The sequence below is a fragment of the Apteryx mantelli genome, chromosome 4, assembly GCF_036417845.1.
Source record: "Apteryx mantelli isolate bAptMan1 chromosome 4, bAptMan1.hap1, whole genome shotgun sequence".
NCBI classification, from domain to species: domain Eukaryota; kingdom Metazoa; phylum Chordata; class Aves; order Apterygiformes; family Apterygidae; genus Apteryx; species Apteryx mantelli.
This window is the reverse complement of record NC_089981.1, coordinates 41,501,032-41,516,469: the sequence shown is the minus strand read 5'-3', so window position 1 is coordinate 41,516,469 and position 15,438 is coordinate 41,501,032. Positions and strand designations below refer to the sequence as shown.

At 37.3% G+C, this 15,438-nt stretch overlaps 1 long non-coding RNA gene across 2 annotated transcripts in view; it reads right to left on the bottom strand.

Moving 5' to 3' along the window:
• Nucleotides 1-15,438, bottom strand: part of LOC136991988 (uncharacterized) — a 106,986-nt gene that overhangs the window by 71,798 nt on the left and 19,750 nt on the right. For both annotated transcript variants that reach the window (XR_010884015.1, XR_010884016.1), the window contains exon 2: nucleotides 11,115-11,224. This is a non-coding gene — a long non-coding RNA (uncharacterized lncRNA). The remainder of the gene's footprint in view (nucleotides 1-11,114; nucleotides 11,225-15,438) is intronic.

Genomic DNA, 15,438 nt, shown 5'->3' with positions numbered 1-15,438 from the left:
TTATCAAATTTAGCTCTTAAGAAAGACAGCCGTAGGCAGATATTATACAAAGCACTTCTTGCTTGCCCCACCAAGCAAAGAAATGAAGAAATCTACTATTAAATAGGGCATGAGGTGTTTGAAGTAGACATCTTACTCCACGGAGATTTAAAACATCCGTCTCCACTCTCTTTTTTCAATTTGCTTCAGCCACATAGAAACCTTTCACCATTTGCCTAAAGCCAGTTTTGACAAGCAAGGGTTTGCCTTTTTAAGGTAAGAGAAACTCTCCCTTAGTTCTTGATTTCAGACAATGTTTCAGTTAGCCTCTTAGATTAACTCTTCAATAAGTGAAAGCACAAGGTGATGAAACAGTCTTTACCACTAGCCAGGAAAGTACAGTACAGCTAGAGCTTTAAGCAGGCCAAAAAGTCCTCCATATACAGGGTCTAATCCTGATCTCCTCAAATGACTTGAAGTTTTACTTTGGCTTCACTGGGGGATGCAGTGCAAACTCAGCTTTATAAAGAATTTGGAGATGGTCCAAACACTTTTTTTCTTTTTTTAAACCATAAATAGAACTTCTTATCCTAGGCTGGCTATTTCAATAGGACTTACATGTATAAAGACTTTCTGTGCTGAAGATAGTCCGTAAATGTATAATCCCTGCTGAGACAGCTGGTATGGGGCAGCTGCCATCCTGTCTGCAGTTCTCAGCAGAAGGCAATTCAAACACTGGGGAGTTTGGAAACGCTCTGTAACACTGAGTGTTCTGCTCCTGAAGAGCTTAGACGTGCAAAGCCAGTGAGTGTATAACCTGTCTTCTCTTAATATGGCACTTTGGTTTGCTTGAATTCCATAAACAGGGATTGCATTTTACTTTTCCTCTCTGGTTTTCCATTCAAAAAATAAAGAAGTAAATCCCTGTGAATATGAAAAAGCCTGTTTTCCAAAGACAAACAGATCCATGAATAATACATGGCTTGAAGTAAATTTAGAAAATGTAGAAATGCCAGAATTGGCCAGAATGCTTCCAAGTGAGGCAAAATAACCCTCTCCATGCTATTCAGAGCCAGCTGCTAAAAAATAAGATCTTTCTTTCTTAAAAATCATATATCACTATAGAGCTAATAATTGGAAATTATGAAATTGTATTACTGAATGAAGAAGATATTACAAAGAATTGCCTTCAGTGATTTATCATGTTATCATCGGATAACACAGCAGTGTTGCTGCTAGTAATTTTGCCATTTCTACTGTTTCCAGTAAAGTAAATGTGTAGTTACTGCATAGGTACTGTAAAATTCCATGTGTTACTTCTATGGCTGGAAACCACTCTTGAAGGTTTCTAGTATTTTATTTGCTGATATTAGGACTGGAAGTATTTTGAAATGTGAGGTTTAAAAGTGAAATTACACTCACTTAGAATAGCTCTTTAATTTCTAGTATAATTTTACATTTACAGCAACCCTTTTTAACCACAGGCTTTTTCAATGGCTAAATATACCTTTGGTCCCACTATAGTTTCCTAGTCAGAGTTTAATCATGAGAATAACCACTACACTTTGTTCTTTTGCACTCAACATTCACAGTGTCCATTGATTTCAGATTGAGCTGGGGTCTCTGGACAGTTTGAAGGGTAAAACCTATGTGTTTATTTAAGAATAGCTTTAGGTATTCTTAGGCCAGATCAGAAGTAACAGAAGCAGTGAGAGCTGCCTGAGGCTGGAGTTTGCAACAGTGAGACCTACCATTATTTCTGAATTTTACATTATTGCCTAACACTAAAGTATTTGAGCACCTTGTGCATAACATAAATGGCATGGACTAGATACAAGGACTCAATTTTTAGGCTGCAGGATGCACAGACCTCTGTGATAGGCATATAAGCTCTCTGTGCAGTCAGTGAAGAGTGTTTGCTGCCAAGGCATGGGCAGGCATATTGGGCAAGGAGATGCAAGAGACAGATGCTGCTGACCTTGAACTGGTGAATGCTGTATGTCTTAATTCCTCATCCCTTGGTCAGGACTTCTGCTCAATTTCCCAGGATCCTCCCCTGGAGATGGATACTAATATTCTTCCCTTGAAAGAAATGAGCAGTTACCTGCCTCTCCCCCTGCCCTGCTTCAACTGTGACCACTGTAGGAAGAGGGAAAGGATATTTTCTTTTTTATGTATTACACTAATGGATAGAACACTAACCAAGGAAAGAGGAGACCAAGCTTCTGCTTGGGAAGGTCAAACACAATATATCATCTACGACAAGACCACTGTAAGCACCAGACACCTAGTTGTTAGGCTGTGCTGCTGTGTATCAAGAAATTTCTGACCATTCTTTGGAGAGGTCTGGTTTTCTGTTATTTATTTTAAAAAGACTATAAAAGTAAGCATAACCTTGTAGCCTATCTGAAATAGAAGAAGCAGGCTTTTAGCTAACAACATCACAATTCATAGCTGAGAAGCTTCAGAGTACCAGCATGATTGCAAATAGTGGCTAAACTGATGGGCAATAACTTTTTTAAGTCACATTACTTTGAGTGTTCTTGATCACGTGACGATACCTTTAAAAAAAAAATCAAGATTCATTTTTTCTTTACAAACTTGAGGTAGCTTAGTTTTGTGGTTTACCACTTTCAAACACTTTCAAATCTGAGCTCAGGGCTTCAGCAACACATTATTTGCTACTCTGAGAGTAGCTAATGTTGTTTACACTGACACTGCCAACTATTTCTTTTCATTTCTTTTTTGAAGCACATGTTGTTTGCCACTATGCTAGATTTCAGAGCAGACATGTTCAAATATCACAAACTAGTGGTGTGTTGATAGCTATGCTAGAGGCACAATTTACCATGCTGTAGAAAGGAGGAAAATTGCTAACCTTCACTAAAGCAGAAGGAAGATTTCAGTACAGACTAGCATAAATCAAATCAGTATTGTTTGTTCAAAACTGAAGAGAAGATCAGTAAACTGAACTGGGGTTTTGGATATTCTGGATCCCAGTATTAGAGGAATGTTGCCATTTTGTTTAAAAAATAGAAGGCAATTAGCAGTGTTGCAGAACAGTACAAGGCACCATTATCTTATTTTCATAGTATCTGCTGTATGCGTTGAACTCCAAACTGTTTATATGATCAAACATTACAGTTGAAATTGCAAATGGGATTTTCAAAGGAGCAATGGGAGTCTAAATTGAATTTCTGCAGGATATATACTTGCATTCGCTTTGGGGTTATTCTTAATTAAGGAAAAATAAGAACACAATTTGATTTGAGAAGAAATAGTCAAGAAAACATGGATGGATATGGATGGATATCCATTACAATTTCAAACAGCATCAACTGCAAGGAAAGTGATCTGATGACAGCTGATGAGTTACTGGAATCTTTAGAAGTGGCTGGAAGGATGCTGTTGATAACTGAGGGCTTTTACTTCTGTTTTCAAATTTGACTAAAAATACACTGTATTTTTGAATATCTTTTATTCCAGGATTTTCAAATGCTATTTTGGAAGTTTGAAACACTTTCATTTCCCTCCAAAATTTAAAGAATAAGTCACCTTATAATGTCAGTAGTAGTGATGTATCATGAGACAAAGGGAAAAAAAATACATAAGAAGCTACAAAATGCTATCAAGTATATTCTACTTTCAGAAGGAAGACAGATCAGATGACATTTGTCTCAGTAATAATACTAACAGCAACATATGAGAAGAAATTGGTAGCAGTCATATAAGGAAAAAGATTAGGGGACAAATCTTTTGAGATCAATAGCAAAATCACTATTGAATTGGATGAATGCTCCTTTTGGCTCGCATTTCCTGAGAGAAAATAGGTGGGTCCATGGTAGGCTTTCAGATCTAAGGCAATGTCAGTAATTGAGCAGATTCAAGCAACTGCTAAGTGTGTTAACTCCAGGGAAATGAAATGGGATTGTTTGGGCTTGATAGGGAGTGAACAAATAAAATATGATGTGGTTATTCTTGAAGAATAAAAAGAAACAAAAGATTTGCATAGAAAAGAGCAAGCTGAAAGAGATCCTGTTAAGGGATACTAAGGAACCTTTTCAGTGAAAGTAAAGTTTGGGACTTCAATGTAGAAAGAGGGTATTATAGATTGACCCAGACAGACTCTGTTCTGGACAGCTGAACATTTATATACCACAATATTCTGAATAATTTCAGAAGAAAAAAAGCCATTTCTTTTAGACAAACCAAACCATACAATATGTAAAAATAAGTCTACTCATTTTTTCTAGCTTCACACTTTCTTCTATTTGTTGTCCTGCCACCCCCAAAAACACTTTAATTTCTATGAATATTTGTGTGCTGCAGTAAAGGACACATTAAATTTGGTTTGTGTTCAATTTGAAATACTTTATAACACCACATAATTATAATTGTCAAATTTATATTCCCAAAAATTATTTTTTAAAAATCCTATTATTGCCCTAAAGAATGATTCTTCACTGAAGAAGTGAAACTGCCATCAGTGGGAAATTGAAGTGATCAGTATAGGCAGGTACCATTGGAATTAAGAGAGAACCTTGACTGGTTTATAATAAGGTATTTTTATCCTTAAATCATCTACCAAAGTAACATATGACCACACATACACCTAGCCTGCATATAGGGCAGAACAGAAAAAATCAACTATACAGCATGGAAAGAACGAACTTTGCTCTATAAACCATTTTCAGGATTGAGATCTGAAATTTGCATAATAATGTCAATAAACAGCAATTTAGGATTTAAAATAAATCTCTAAAAACTCTTACATTGCTACCAAAAAACAACATTTATTAATAGCACAGCATTGGATTTCATGGAGACAAATACATTTTGCCATACTTTTTGCCATTTTTCAATCTTATTTTCAAATAAAGAGTTATGATTAACAGCAAATCAAAACTTAAGCTTTAAATTGCAACTTCGATTTCAAGCCTAGATACACTGCTTAGATTGGGAAAATCCCTTCTACTATTTGTTTCAGGATATTTTTTTTTTCTTCACGGTGTACAAAGTCTATGCTCCATGCCTTGTTAGGGTCCTGGGAGACTGATAATTCAGTAAGGTTTTGGAACCAAGGAAAAAAGAAAGTCAAATGACATATCCCAGGGACCTTAGACAGTGTATCAGGAAAGAGGCTACAAGTGCAAGAGAAAGTGGCAGTCAGGGAAATCACATCAGTGTTTACATCACATTACCAGAGTGGGATATTAAATTGGTAACAAAGTATGATAAAACCATAATAGTCCTTGCCAAATTAAAGGGAACACAAATTTGAGAAAGATGTAATGGGAAAGACATATTTATAGCAGAGTCCTGTGAAGGAGATTACCAACTTCAGATAATCAGCATTCCAGCAGAAACATGATGTACTAAAAGCATACATTAGAAATAATAACGGGGCAAACCTGATTTTTCTTTCTCCCTAAAAGGTGTTAATAAAGAAAGGGAAATTAATGTCATTCATATACCAAAACCTGTCTTTGGCTTTTTGTCTCTTTCTAAAGAGACAAGTCCACAACTTGAGGGAAGTTTAAAAGAACCTAACTGAAAGAATCACTTCAATTTGATTAAACCTAGATTTTTTTGTCTGAACTGAAAGGTGCAAGAAATATTTGGAAAATTCTGTAAAATGCTCTCTCTTTTGTGGTTCAGAAAACATGATGGCAAAAACTTCTTTTTTTCGTATTCTTTTATGGTTTTGTGACATCTCAGTAATAAAAATAAAGCATAAAATGGCCTACTGAAATCTCATAATATAGACACAGAATAGTAAATACTTTATAAATCAAAACTCCTGAATAAGGGGAGCCTAGATACTTACACAACCCATGGGAGAGCTCTAAACTCAAGGAAGCAACCCTTACAAGACAGACAACTGCGCAGACAGCTGTCTAAATTGGCTTGGAATAAAAGGCAGAGAAAAGAGGTAGTGTTTAGGAATAAAATACAGAAGAATTCCAGGACAGAATTTAAGCATCTAATTTGATTAAGAAAGGTTTTTAAGCTATCCAGGAACAATCCTAGATGGACATTTGGGGGGAAATAAATATTTTGAAAATATAATAAATTGACATTAATGCATTTTACATAGAATGCAGAAAACAGCCTTAAAGCAAGATCTGAACAAATGTCACAGGAATACTCTTTCAGGTGTGCTGTGTGACTCATGTTTCAAATTTGCCTTTGGAGCTGTTTCATTTTGTATAAATAACTACATCAATGAGGCTACCGGGAAAGGTGAAACATCTAGGTAGCTGTACAGGACACATCAGCATTTTTAGTTCAGACTAGAAGTGTACTTTTGAAGGAAATCTCTCTATCCTCCCATTTGGTGCACTTTAGTTCACGTCACAGAGCAGCCTTGGAACATAAAAACAGGATTCCTTTTCTATAAAACTAAAATAGGACTGTGCCTAATTTAATGTACTCCAGCTACTAATGGGCACTGAGTTCCCAGGACCAGACTAGAACCAGCTTGAGATAAACCCCCCTGAAATTAGAACAGTGTAGTTGTGAAGTTCCCAGCACAAAACTTTTCTGACTACAAATCTACTCCATGTGAGCTACAGAGCTTGCTAATAAAGACAGAGCCTAAGTTTGTTATGATTCAGAAGTTAGAAGCTTAAATTTCTACCTAGTTAAGGAGGCAGGTAGTACAAGAGGTCAGTTCAGAACACTTTGTAAAATAAAAGCTTAAAAGAAAAAAGTCAGGTAGTATGACTACTTCTAAATTGTTCAATAATTTTGTACCAATATGAATGAGAAACATTTTTATACTACTGTTGATTGAAACTTCTATAACCACAGTAGTAGCCTCCTTTAACAATATTAAAACAAGCCAAATATTAGATAATATATATTTTTCATTGTTCAAATGTAAAAAATTGAATATTCTGTAATTTTATGTTTTTGCAGCCATGAAGAAGTGGACCATTAACTGTCTTTTTGGATTTTACTTTTTCTGCTTTTAGTAGTTAGCAGTTACACAGATTTAGTTCTGCAAATATTGATACAGCCCCAAGCTCATGCTTCAGAAATATATTATTAGAACACTAGAGCGCAAAAAACATCACTATAAATTGTTCATTCACATATCGTTTCCAACATGAGTTTTAAGCAAGACCCTAGAAGATGTGTTTTTCACTTATAAAATTATGGTGAAATGGACATTGTATAAATATACAAACCAAGAAACTTTTTCTTAAAGTATCTAATTTTAACAAATGTCCAATCCTTCAGATAAAATAAAACTCAACAGAATTTAAAAGACGTTGATGCATATAGAAGTAAGAAAGAAACAAATCAGGTCCAAAAGGAACCTTGGGAATGGAATACACGAAGAATTACAGCAGGATCTTAAAAATCAATGCAATAATTTACTGTTGTATTATGGCTCAGTCTAATAGCTACAGTTGTGCAGATCAGGGTTGCTTAAGGTAAAACCTCACTGTATATTCATACACACATATATATGTATATATAAAATATGGGAAAGAATCGGATGGATTCTACTGAATTGCAGTAATCTAGTGCTCAAATACATATAACATGATTGATAACATATTTAGTATTTCTTGGGAGCATAAACTGAATTCTAGAAATATTTCTGCCAAGACGAGGGAGAAAGTGACAAATGCAAAGTACCAGTTTTGGCTCTGTTATTAATCTGCTACGCAATCTTGGTAGGTCTTTTCATCGGCAAGCTAAACTAATTCTGGTGAAAGCATGCAAGAGAAAAGAAATGGCTGAATGACATGGCACAAATTTTCTTTTGTTTTATATTTTCAGCCTAATTTGACTGGTGCATGGACACCTGCCCTCCCTCCCACGCACACTGAATAATCCCTATACCAGGAATACTAAAATACTTCTCATCAGTTAGACAGTATGTTGTAAAAATAAGACAGAGCTCTAAGGCCATGTCTGCTTATAAATCTTTCCCATTCACCCAAACCTTAAAACCTGCTAGGTTATTTCCTGCTCTTGGCTGCCGATGACTGGCTCCCAGCTATCCCAAGATGTCTTACATGTCCACATACTTTCACTTCCTCATCACAATACCTCTGGCCTAGGCAAATGCAGGCCCTGATACGATCTTTCCTGATTTATCCAATGCCTTTTCTAAAAGATGGACCAAGCATCCAGGAACAGATTTGCATATTCATACCATAATATACCATAATTGGAGAGTAGAGGAGTGGTTTGATTAACTACAAAGCAGAGGATAGAGAAAGAGACATATTTGCCATGTAATCACTACTTAGTAGACCTTATTTTTTTACCTTCAGTAACTGAATAACCAACTATGAAGTAGAAATTAGCCCTTCCTAATCTAAGCAAATGAATGCCAGACTTACTACAATTAGTGCAGAAATGGCTTTTTCCCTACTGCTGCAAATTTATATAGGATTAGAAGGTTTCTATGTAAAATAAGTGGATGCCATGACAACTCAAGAAGTCTTTACACACGAGGCCCATTGGTTTATCCAATATGAAGCTTGCAACTTAACACTTCTGTCCAGTGATGCTCTACATAATGTAACTGCAAGCTGTGGAACAAATTTGCTTGTGCCTGACTCTTCCAACTTACTTTATAGTGTAACATACACCTCTTTGATACCAAATCTCCTATTTTCCTTAATGTCAACAACATTCAAATTTGTGCAGGAACTGTTCTGAGCATTTTTCAAGTCACGGTGCAAATCTTCTGAATTTATCATCTGTAACCAAAGTAAATCATCTACTATGTTATTACCCAGTCCTGACTCAGCACAAACACAGGAAGCTAAAATTAAGATTTTGGTGCTTCACTTCTTTTCTCTCACCAGGGTGTTCGGGCAAAATGGCAGTTTGTTGATTAGGTGACTTGATAAGTCACTTGCACGCATATCCATTTTTATTTAAATCATCTCCCAAATAGGGGAGGACAGGGAATTATAACTGTCTTCTCATAATACTTTTTTTGTTTACATTTCTGGGCACATCATTCCGTGTGACAGCATAAACTTCAAATCTCACACCGCCAAATTCCCCTTTATACTGCTCTTACCAGCTCTTAACTGGTTAAGAATGTCCAGCCTTATCCTGCTTAGCCCTACCACCTTTCACACAAAGATCTTATACATGAAGGTCTGGTACTTAAAGTTAGTTACGTACAGATCCTGCCTGATTTTTACCTCTTAAATCTGGGTCTGCACAATATGATTTCAACCAGGAGATTTACCCAGCTAATTGTTCTGGTCACTTCCTAAATAATTTCTCTTGTGTACAGAATCTTCTTTATATTTCCATTTGCAAGTGGGCTTCCCAGGCCTCTTCTGTTTGCTTATATGCAGACCTAGAACCAGGAGTGGCTCTTTTTTGAAGGGGGAGTTCTTACCTGAATTGAGCAATATCCTCTGCAGATCACTAGGTGGTAGTACGCCGACTTCTTCTGCGCTGAAGCCCATTGAGTCAATAAGCAAGAATAGAAAGGAACAGCTTGAAACTTCCAGATTCTGTTCTTCCTGGCATTAACATGCTTTAAAGTCAAGTGGTAGACAGGCAATTTTAATTTAAGATGTTCACATAATGTCACTAACACATGCTATGCCAGCAGAGAATTGATTGTAGCATAGCTTCTTCCATTTTTCTTTTGTCCTGACATTACTGCTGACAAATTTTAAATGTTGAACTCTGGGGTGGTTCTAGATAAATCATACACACACTTACACAGAGCAACTATGACGCATTGAACTCGTGTTTGCAACAGCGAGCCATTCTATGCATGTAAAGATTAACTGCAGAGGAGCAGTGTTGGATCTGCTTCACATACACTGTTTATCTGCATACACACAGTAACAGTTTTGCTGGAGGCCCCTGTCTGGGCTGGCAGGCATCTGGAAGAGAAACCAGATTTCACAGAAATACAGGAAAAGCTTCATCCTGTCTTATATAGGATCTTGGCAAATCTATTTGATATGTAACAATGAGCATCTATATGATGATATCAGTTCTTCTTAAATGCAAGGGATTTGCCATGGAACTTCTTCCAGAAGTTAGGTCTGAATTCAGATATATTAATATATTCATGATGTAGTGTTGTACTTCAGTTTTCATACGCATACTGAAATGCATAGCATAGCAGGTTGATCTGACTGTAACTGAATATTGTTTGTAGAGCATCAGTCTGTCTTTGCAGATATAAGCAAAAAAAAAGGGGGTTGCATTAAAGACGTGCCAGAGAAACCTCAAGAGGCTGGAGCAGCTCCCCAGGTTCCTGGACTTCACCAGAGTTGCCGCCATTTATTATGATCATTTTCATTTAGGCCTGATTAACACCAGTAATCCTTATTCTTAGGAGGTTTGGCTTCTCTGTTGCTGACCTTGCTTGAGCCAGGGACTGGACTCTGAACCAACATGTAGCGTCCTCCAGCAATCCCCGCTGGAAACTGCAGGCTGAGTTTGTAGCTCTGAGCAGCCTGCGGTACCACCAGGCCTCTCAGAAACGCTTGGAAAACAGGGATCGCCGGGGAAGAACGGCAGCGCCAACCGCCAACGGCCAACAGCCAACGGCCCGGCGCGAGCGCCGCAGGGAGCCGCTGTGGCGGCGGCGGCGGGAAGGGGATGGGCGCCCCGCCCCGTGCCGCCCCCGTGGAGGGCCCGGAGCGCCTCGGCGCGGCCCCTCGGTGGGTAAAACGGCAGGAAAAACCGGAAAACGCAAGAGGAGGAGGGAAGTTAATGAAAGTCCCGACACTTAAAAAAAAAAAAAAAAATTTACAACGCTGTCTGGATAATATGTGATTCCTTCGGTAGGAGACTGCTTGAAAGCTAAGTTGGGGGCTGTTTTGGGTTCTTTGCTTTTTTTCCCTTGTGTGCCTTTACTTAACATCAGGGTATTGTTCTTTATTATTATTATGAAATTGTACTATTTTCTATTTCCCCCCCCCCCAAACAATGTGGAAATCTTCCAGTTTCTAATCCAAAACTAAGTTAAGGTGAATTCCAACATAAAAAGTTAATAAATGTCTACATGAGTTGTTGGTACAAGTTCTGTATGTACAGCTACATGTGTGAATGGTTTTGAATCTTGAATTAACTTCAGCAGATGTAACAATTTTGTTCAATGTGTAACACTTCTACATTCCTACCATGCCTCTCCAAAATGTAGAGGTTTTTACATCAGCCTGGCAAACTGAGATTTCTGTGGCAGGCAGTTGGCAGCACGTTTTGTCTCTGTGTGTAGAGTTATTCCATCCACCTGTGTAGAAAAATGGAAGAGAAAAAAAAGAAGCTCGTCATTCAGCCTTTTGAGGATGCCCATGTCCAACTTTCTTAATAGTGAAACAGCTGTCTGAAATTTAGAAGTAGGAGGGTGTTAAATGAGCAATGCTGCATTGCTTTGCAGCCTTCTGATTTACTCTGGTGGTTACTCAGCCGCTTCCTGGGGCTGAAAGCAGGGAGGAGATCTTGATTGGACCATTTCATTGTAGCTGTAAAATAAGGAACTCATTTCATCTTTTTTTCAAACCTCTTACTTCCTTTGCAATTTATTGAAACAACTGTCAAAACTCCAGAAATTCTTGACAAGCACCGGTCTGCGTTTCTAATTGCTTGATTTCCTTCCTGATGCTGTCTTGCTGTAACTAGAGTCTTCTGACAGTAAATTTTACAATTACTTTTCTTTCTTCTCATGGCAATAGTAAGTATTGGTCATATATTCCAAATGCATTTATAATTGACTGTTTTCAAATGATGCAGCTTCACCTATCTTACTGAAGTGTGGAACAAAGATATTTTCTTACAGTTAATGCAACCCTCCAGGCCAAAGGTTTTTCTCTCATATATACCAGTGAAATCTCATTAATGAGTAAAACTAAGAGTACCACTTCTAACTTCCCCTTTCTCTCCACCAATGTAGTTTTAGTGACTTTTATTCTTCAAGCAAGCTTCCCAAATGACCTCTAGGAAAATAAGGGATGAGTCAACATCTGAAAATTCGATCTGTTGAACCATATTAATTTTGTTGAAGGCTCATATATTGATCACGATGCATTCATTTGGAGAAGAAAATAAGCTATGCAGACTTTCTGTAAGCAAACAAAACTAACACTAAAAACCTCCTCAAAACAAAAAACTCCTCCTTCCCCAACTTTTTTCCTCTCTCCCTCCCTACGCCCTGCCAAAACCCCAGGCAAATAAAATTGTGTTGAAAATACCAGAAGGCTCAAGAAAAGAATCTTCTGTCATGATATTTTTAGTCATAATTTATTATTTTCCAGAAACAGAGAAAATTAAGGCTGCCAGGCAAACTGAACTTGACTTGATGCTTTCCCAGCTCTGGTTAGTAAGAAGTAACTGCAGATTCTTAGATCCATTCTGTGCCTGACAGGCAAAATAAAGACACAGACTAGAGATAACAAAGGAGTCCAAAGGTAGTTTGGCCCCTGCCGTGCTTCCTGTATGGAAGATGCCTGGTGGAGAAATGCCAAGAAATGCATGGCAACCCAATCTCTGAATCGAATAAAAAGCTCTGTCATCACAGAGAAACCATCCCTGGGAAAGCCATTTGCATATTTTCACAAAGGAAGTGCTGCACAGAATAAAATCTGCTTTTTGTCCTAGGGTTGGTTTCTTTCTTTCTTTCTTTTCTTTTCTTTTCTTTTTTTAATGTAAGTTATTCAACATAAGCATTTAAAAAGTCCATTTTTAAACTAACCTTTCATTAGATGATTTGTATTACATCAGCTTAACCATTATCTTTTTAATTTACACTCTGTTTGCAGTCCCTTTCATTGTGTTTTCATCAAAAAGTGAAAATTTATGTGATGAGACTATTCCTATAATCACATTTGGCCTTAAATCTTGAAAATATGATTCACAGTCATTGAATTTTGGAGAAGACTGATTTAGGCAAGCTACTTTGTGAATGAAATAGTGCTCGTTCATATGCCATGGTCAGACAGAGAACTTCTGGTCTCTAGTACAGCCAGCCAACCCCCTTTACCTGTATGAGAAATATGTTACGGAACAACATCTAATAACCTTTTATGGTACTTGATTTACTTGTATGAGCAGAAAAAAATTCAGAGATGCCTTTTCCTTTCTTTCTCCTTCCTGCCATACTTACTTCACACCCACAGAAACCTGACTATTTATGACATAAGACACTGCTTTTAATGTATGTACATTGTAATGTATGTATATTCTAATTAATACAAATATCTTCTTTCAGACATCTCCTTGATAGCCTTATCTATAATTTTACTGGGAGAAATCAAATAGAGTAGTAAAAAATCATTCTGCTAAATTAATTTTACAGATGTTTTGTTGGATGTTTTAACAGGACATTTTTATTAATCAGAATATCCCAGTATTTAAAAGGAAGCACTGAATACAAAAGAGTTCAATTACAGCTGTTAAAAAACAGCTACAATGATTGACACTAAAATAGCACTGTCATTCACCATAGTGGGTTGGTTTGGGGGGCTTTTTGCTCTCCAAAGGTGATATAGTGATGATACCTAAAAATATCTATAATGCAAAAAGTACCTCTTGAGTTCTGGTTTAGTTTTCAGAGTAAATATCCAAATGCTTCTCTGAAACAGTCTGCCATGTGATCCATGCTAAAGTCTGAGTTAATTTATATTCTGAGCTGATTCATTGTATGTATCTACACAAATCCTTTTATAGTGAGGAAAAGAATATCAGTTATGGTTACAAGAAACTAGCTAATATTAGGAGAGTGTGAGGAAATTGTTTATAAAAGACAGAGACAAGCGTAGCAGTGGAATCACTAAAATTTGTACCCATTAATATTTTGGAATTCTGCTTGTGACTTTGATAATCTTCCCCACTTCCCCTAGTGGAATATAAACTGGAAAATGCCACAGTCATAACAGAATAGCTGTTAAGTTCAAGGTTCTAGTTAGATCTGTTTGAATACCCTGAATGTGCTTGTATATTAGCATTCATTCCATATTAGCATTTTTTTTCTGTTAATTGTATCCTTAATTCTGAATTTATTGGATTTACAACTCTTAGTGGGGAGACAATTGCAAGATGTTTATGCATTTTTATCTCTAGGTTACTCAAATTTACTTGTAAGCTCCACTTCATCTTAACACATTCCGTTTCCCCAATGCTTCCCTGCAAGACTGCTTCAGAGTTTCTACTTAAACGAATTTGGTAGTTTCTATTCCAGCCACATTTTCAAAACAAAGTGGCCCCGCCACAGCTGTGGGCACATTGAAGGGCCGGGTCAAGGCCTTGCTCCAGTCAGGGGGTCCAGCAGGAGCCGGGGTCACAGTGTGGGTCCAAGGGGCCCAACTGGGAGCCGGGCAGAGCTGGGCACCCCCAGCACAGCCCAGGGCTGCACAGGGCCGAGGGGACCCGGGACGGCCCTTGGTGCTCAAGGTTTGCCAGTTTCAGCTTATGGAGCTCTTTGGCAGTGTGCCTTATGTGGCAGTCGTATCATATACCATTTTTGGAGTCCTGCTTTCTTTACAGCAGGTTTCAGTATTTGTTCATCAGCTGTGCAAGGCTAGTTCCCATCCCTATTTAATTGCTGTAGATAAGTCACTCATTAATGCTAAAAATAAGATTCTTCGTATTAATATTTGTTCTGCAGTATCTTCAGCCCTGATGACTCAAAGAAATTCCTTCTGAGTTACTAAATATTGGCTACTGTAAACTCTCTTTATTTCTGTTATCTCGTCTTTTTATATTTTCTAATGGGCAAACATGTTTTTGATATCTTGAATCACGTTAGAATGAGTCAATAGCTTTGTCGTGTTTTACCAAATTCCTAAATAATGATTTTTGGTATTATTCACTCCTTTTGGTATCTCCTTCATTATTTTCATATTTCAGAGCAACTCATTATGTAGCAATTCTGAAATATCACGTCTTTTTCTCAGTGGTAGGTAATTTTTCTTTTGTTTTCAGCTTGTGACTGTGGAAAGTAGGAGACAAGTTGCATTTTGGTCCTCTTCTTCCTGACTGCTACTTTTCTTTTGTTTGTTTTTCAGGACTTCACTTTTTCCCATCTGATTTTTTTTTTTATACTGAATTGGGTGGTGATAAACAACTTTATCCTTGTTTCATGCTTCATTTTGCATGTTAATGAGTTGAAAGCAGTGAGCTGCTGCATGGCTCTCTCCACTGTGAGTTCTCATTCCACGAGCCACGTTAGTGGCATTTTTTGTTAGTAATGTGAAATAATCTCTAATTTGCTGGGGGAGTTTTTTGTTTCATTTGTTTGTTTTTTGTATGTTGCAAACTAAACGCATATGGCTCAGTTCTAATGCATTTTCCATATCCAGCGCAAGGTGTTTGTCAGCTGATGTTTGCTATAACTGGCAAACAGTAACTGGCTGTGCAAACTGGACTTCCTGGCTGTCCCTATACAGAATTGCTATATGGTTGAGGTTTACCTTATTTGGTTCAAAACTTCTAGAAATTCAGAGAGTTTCT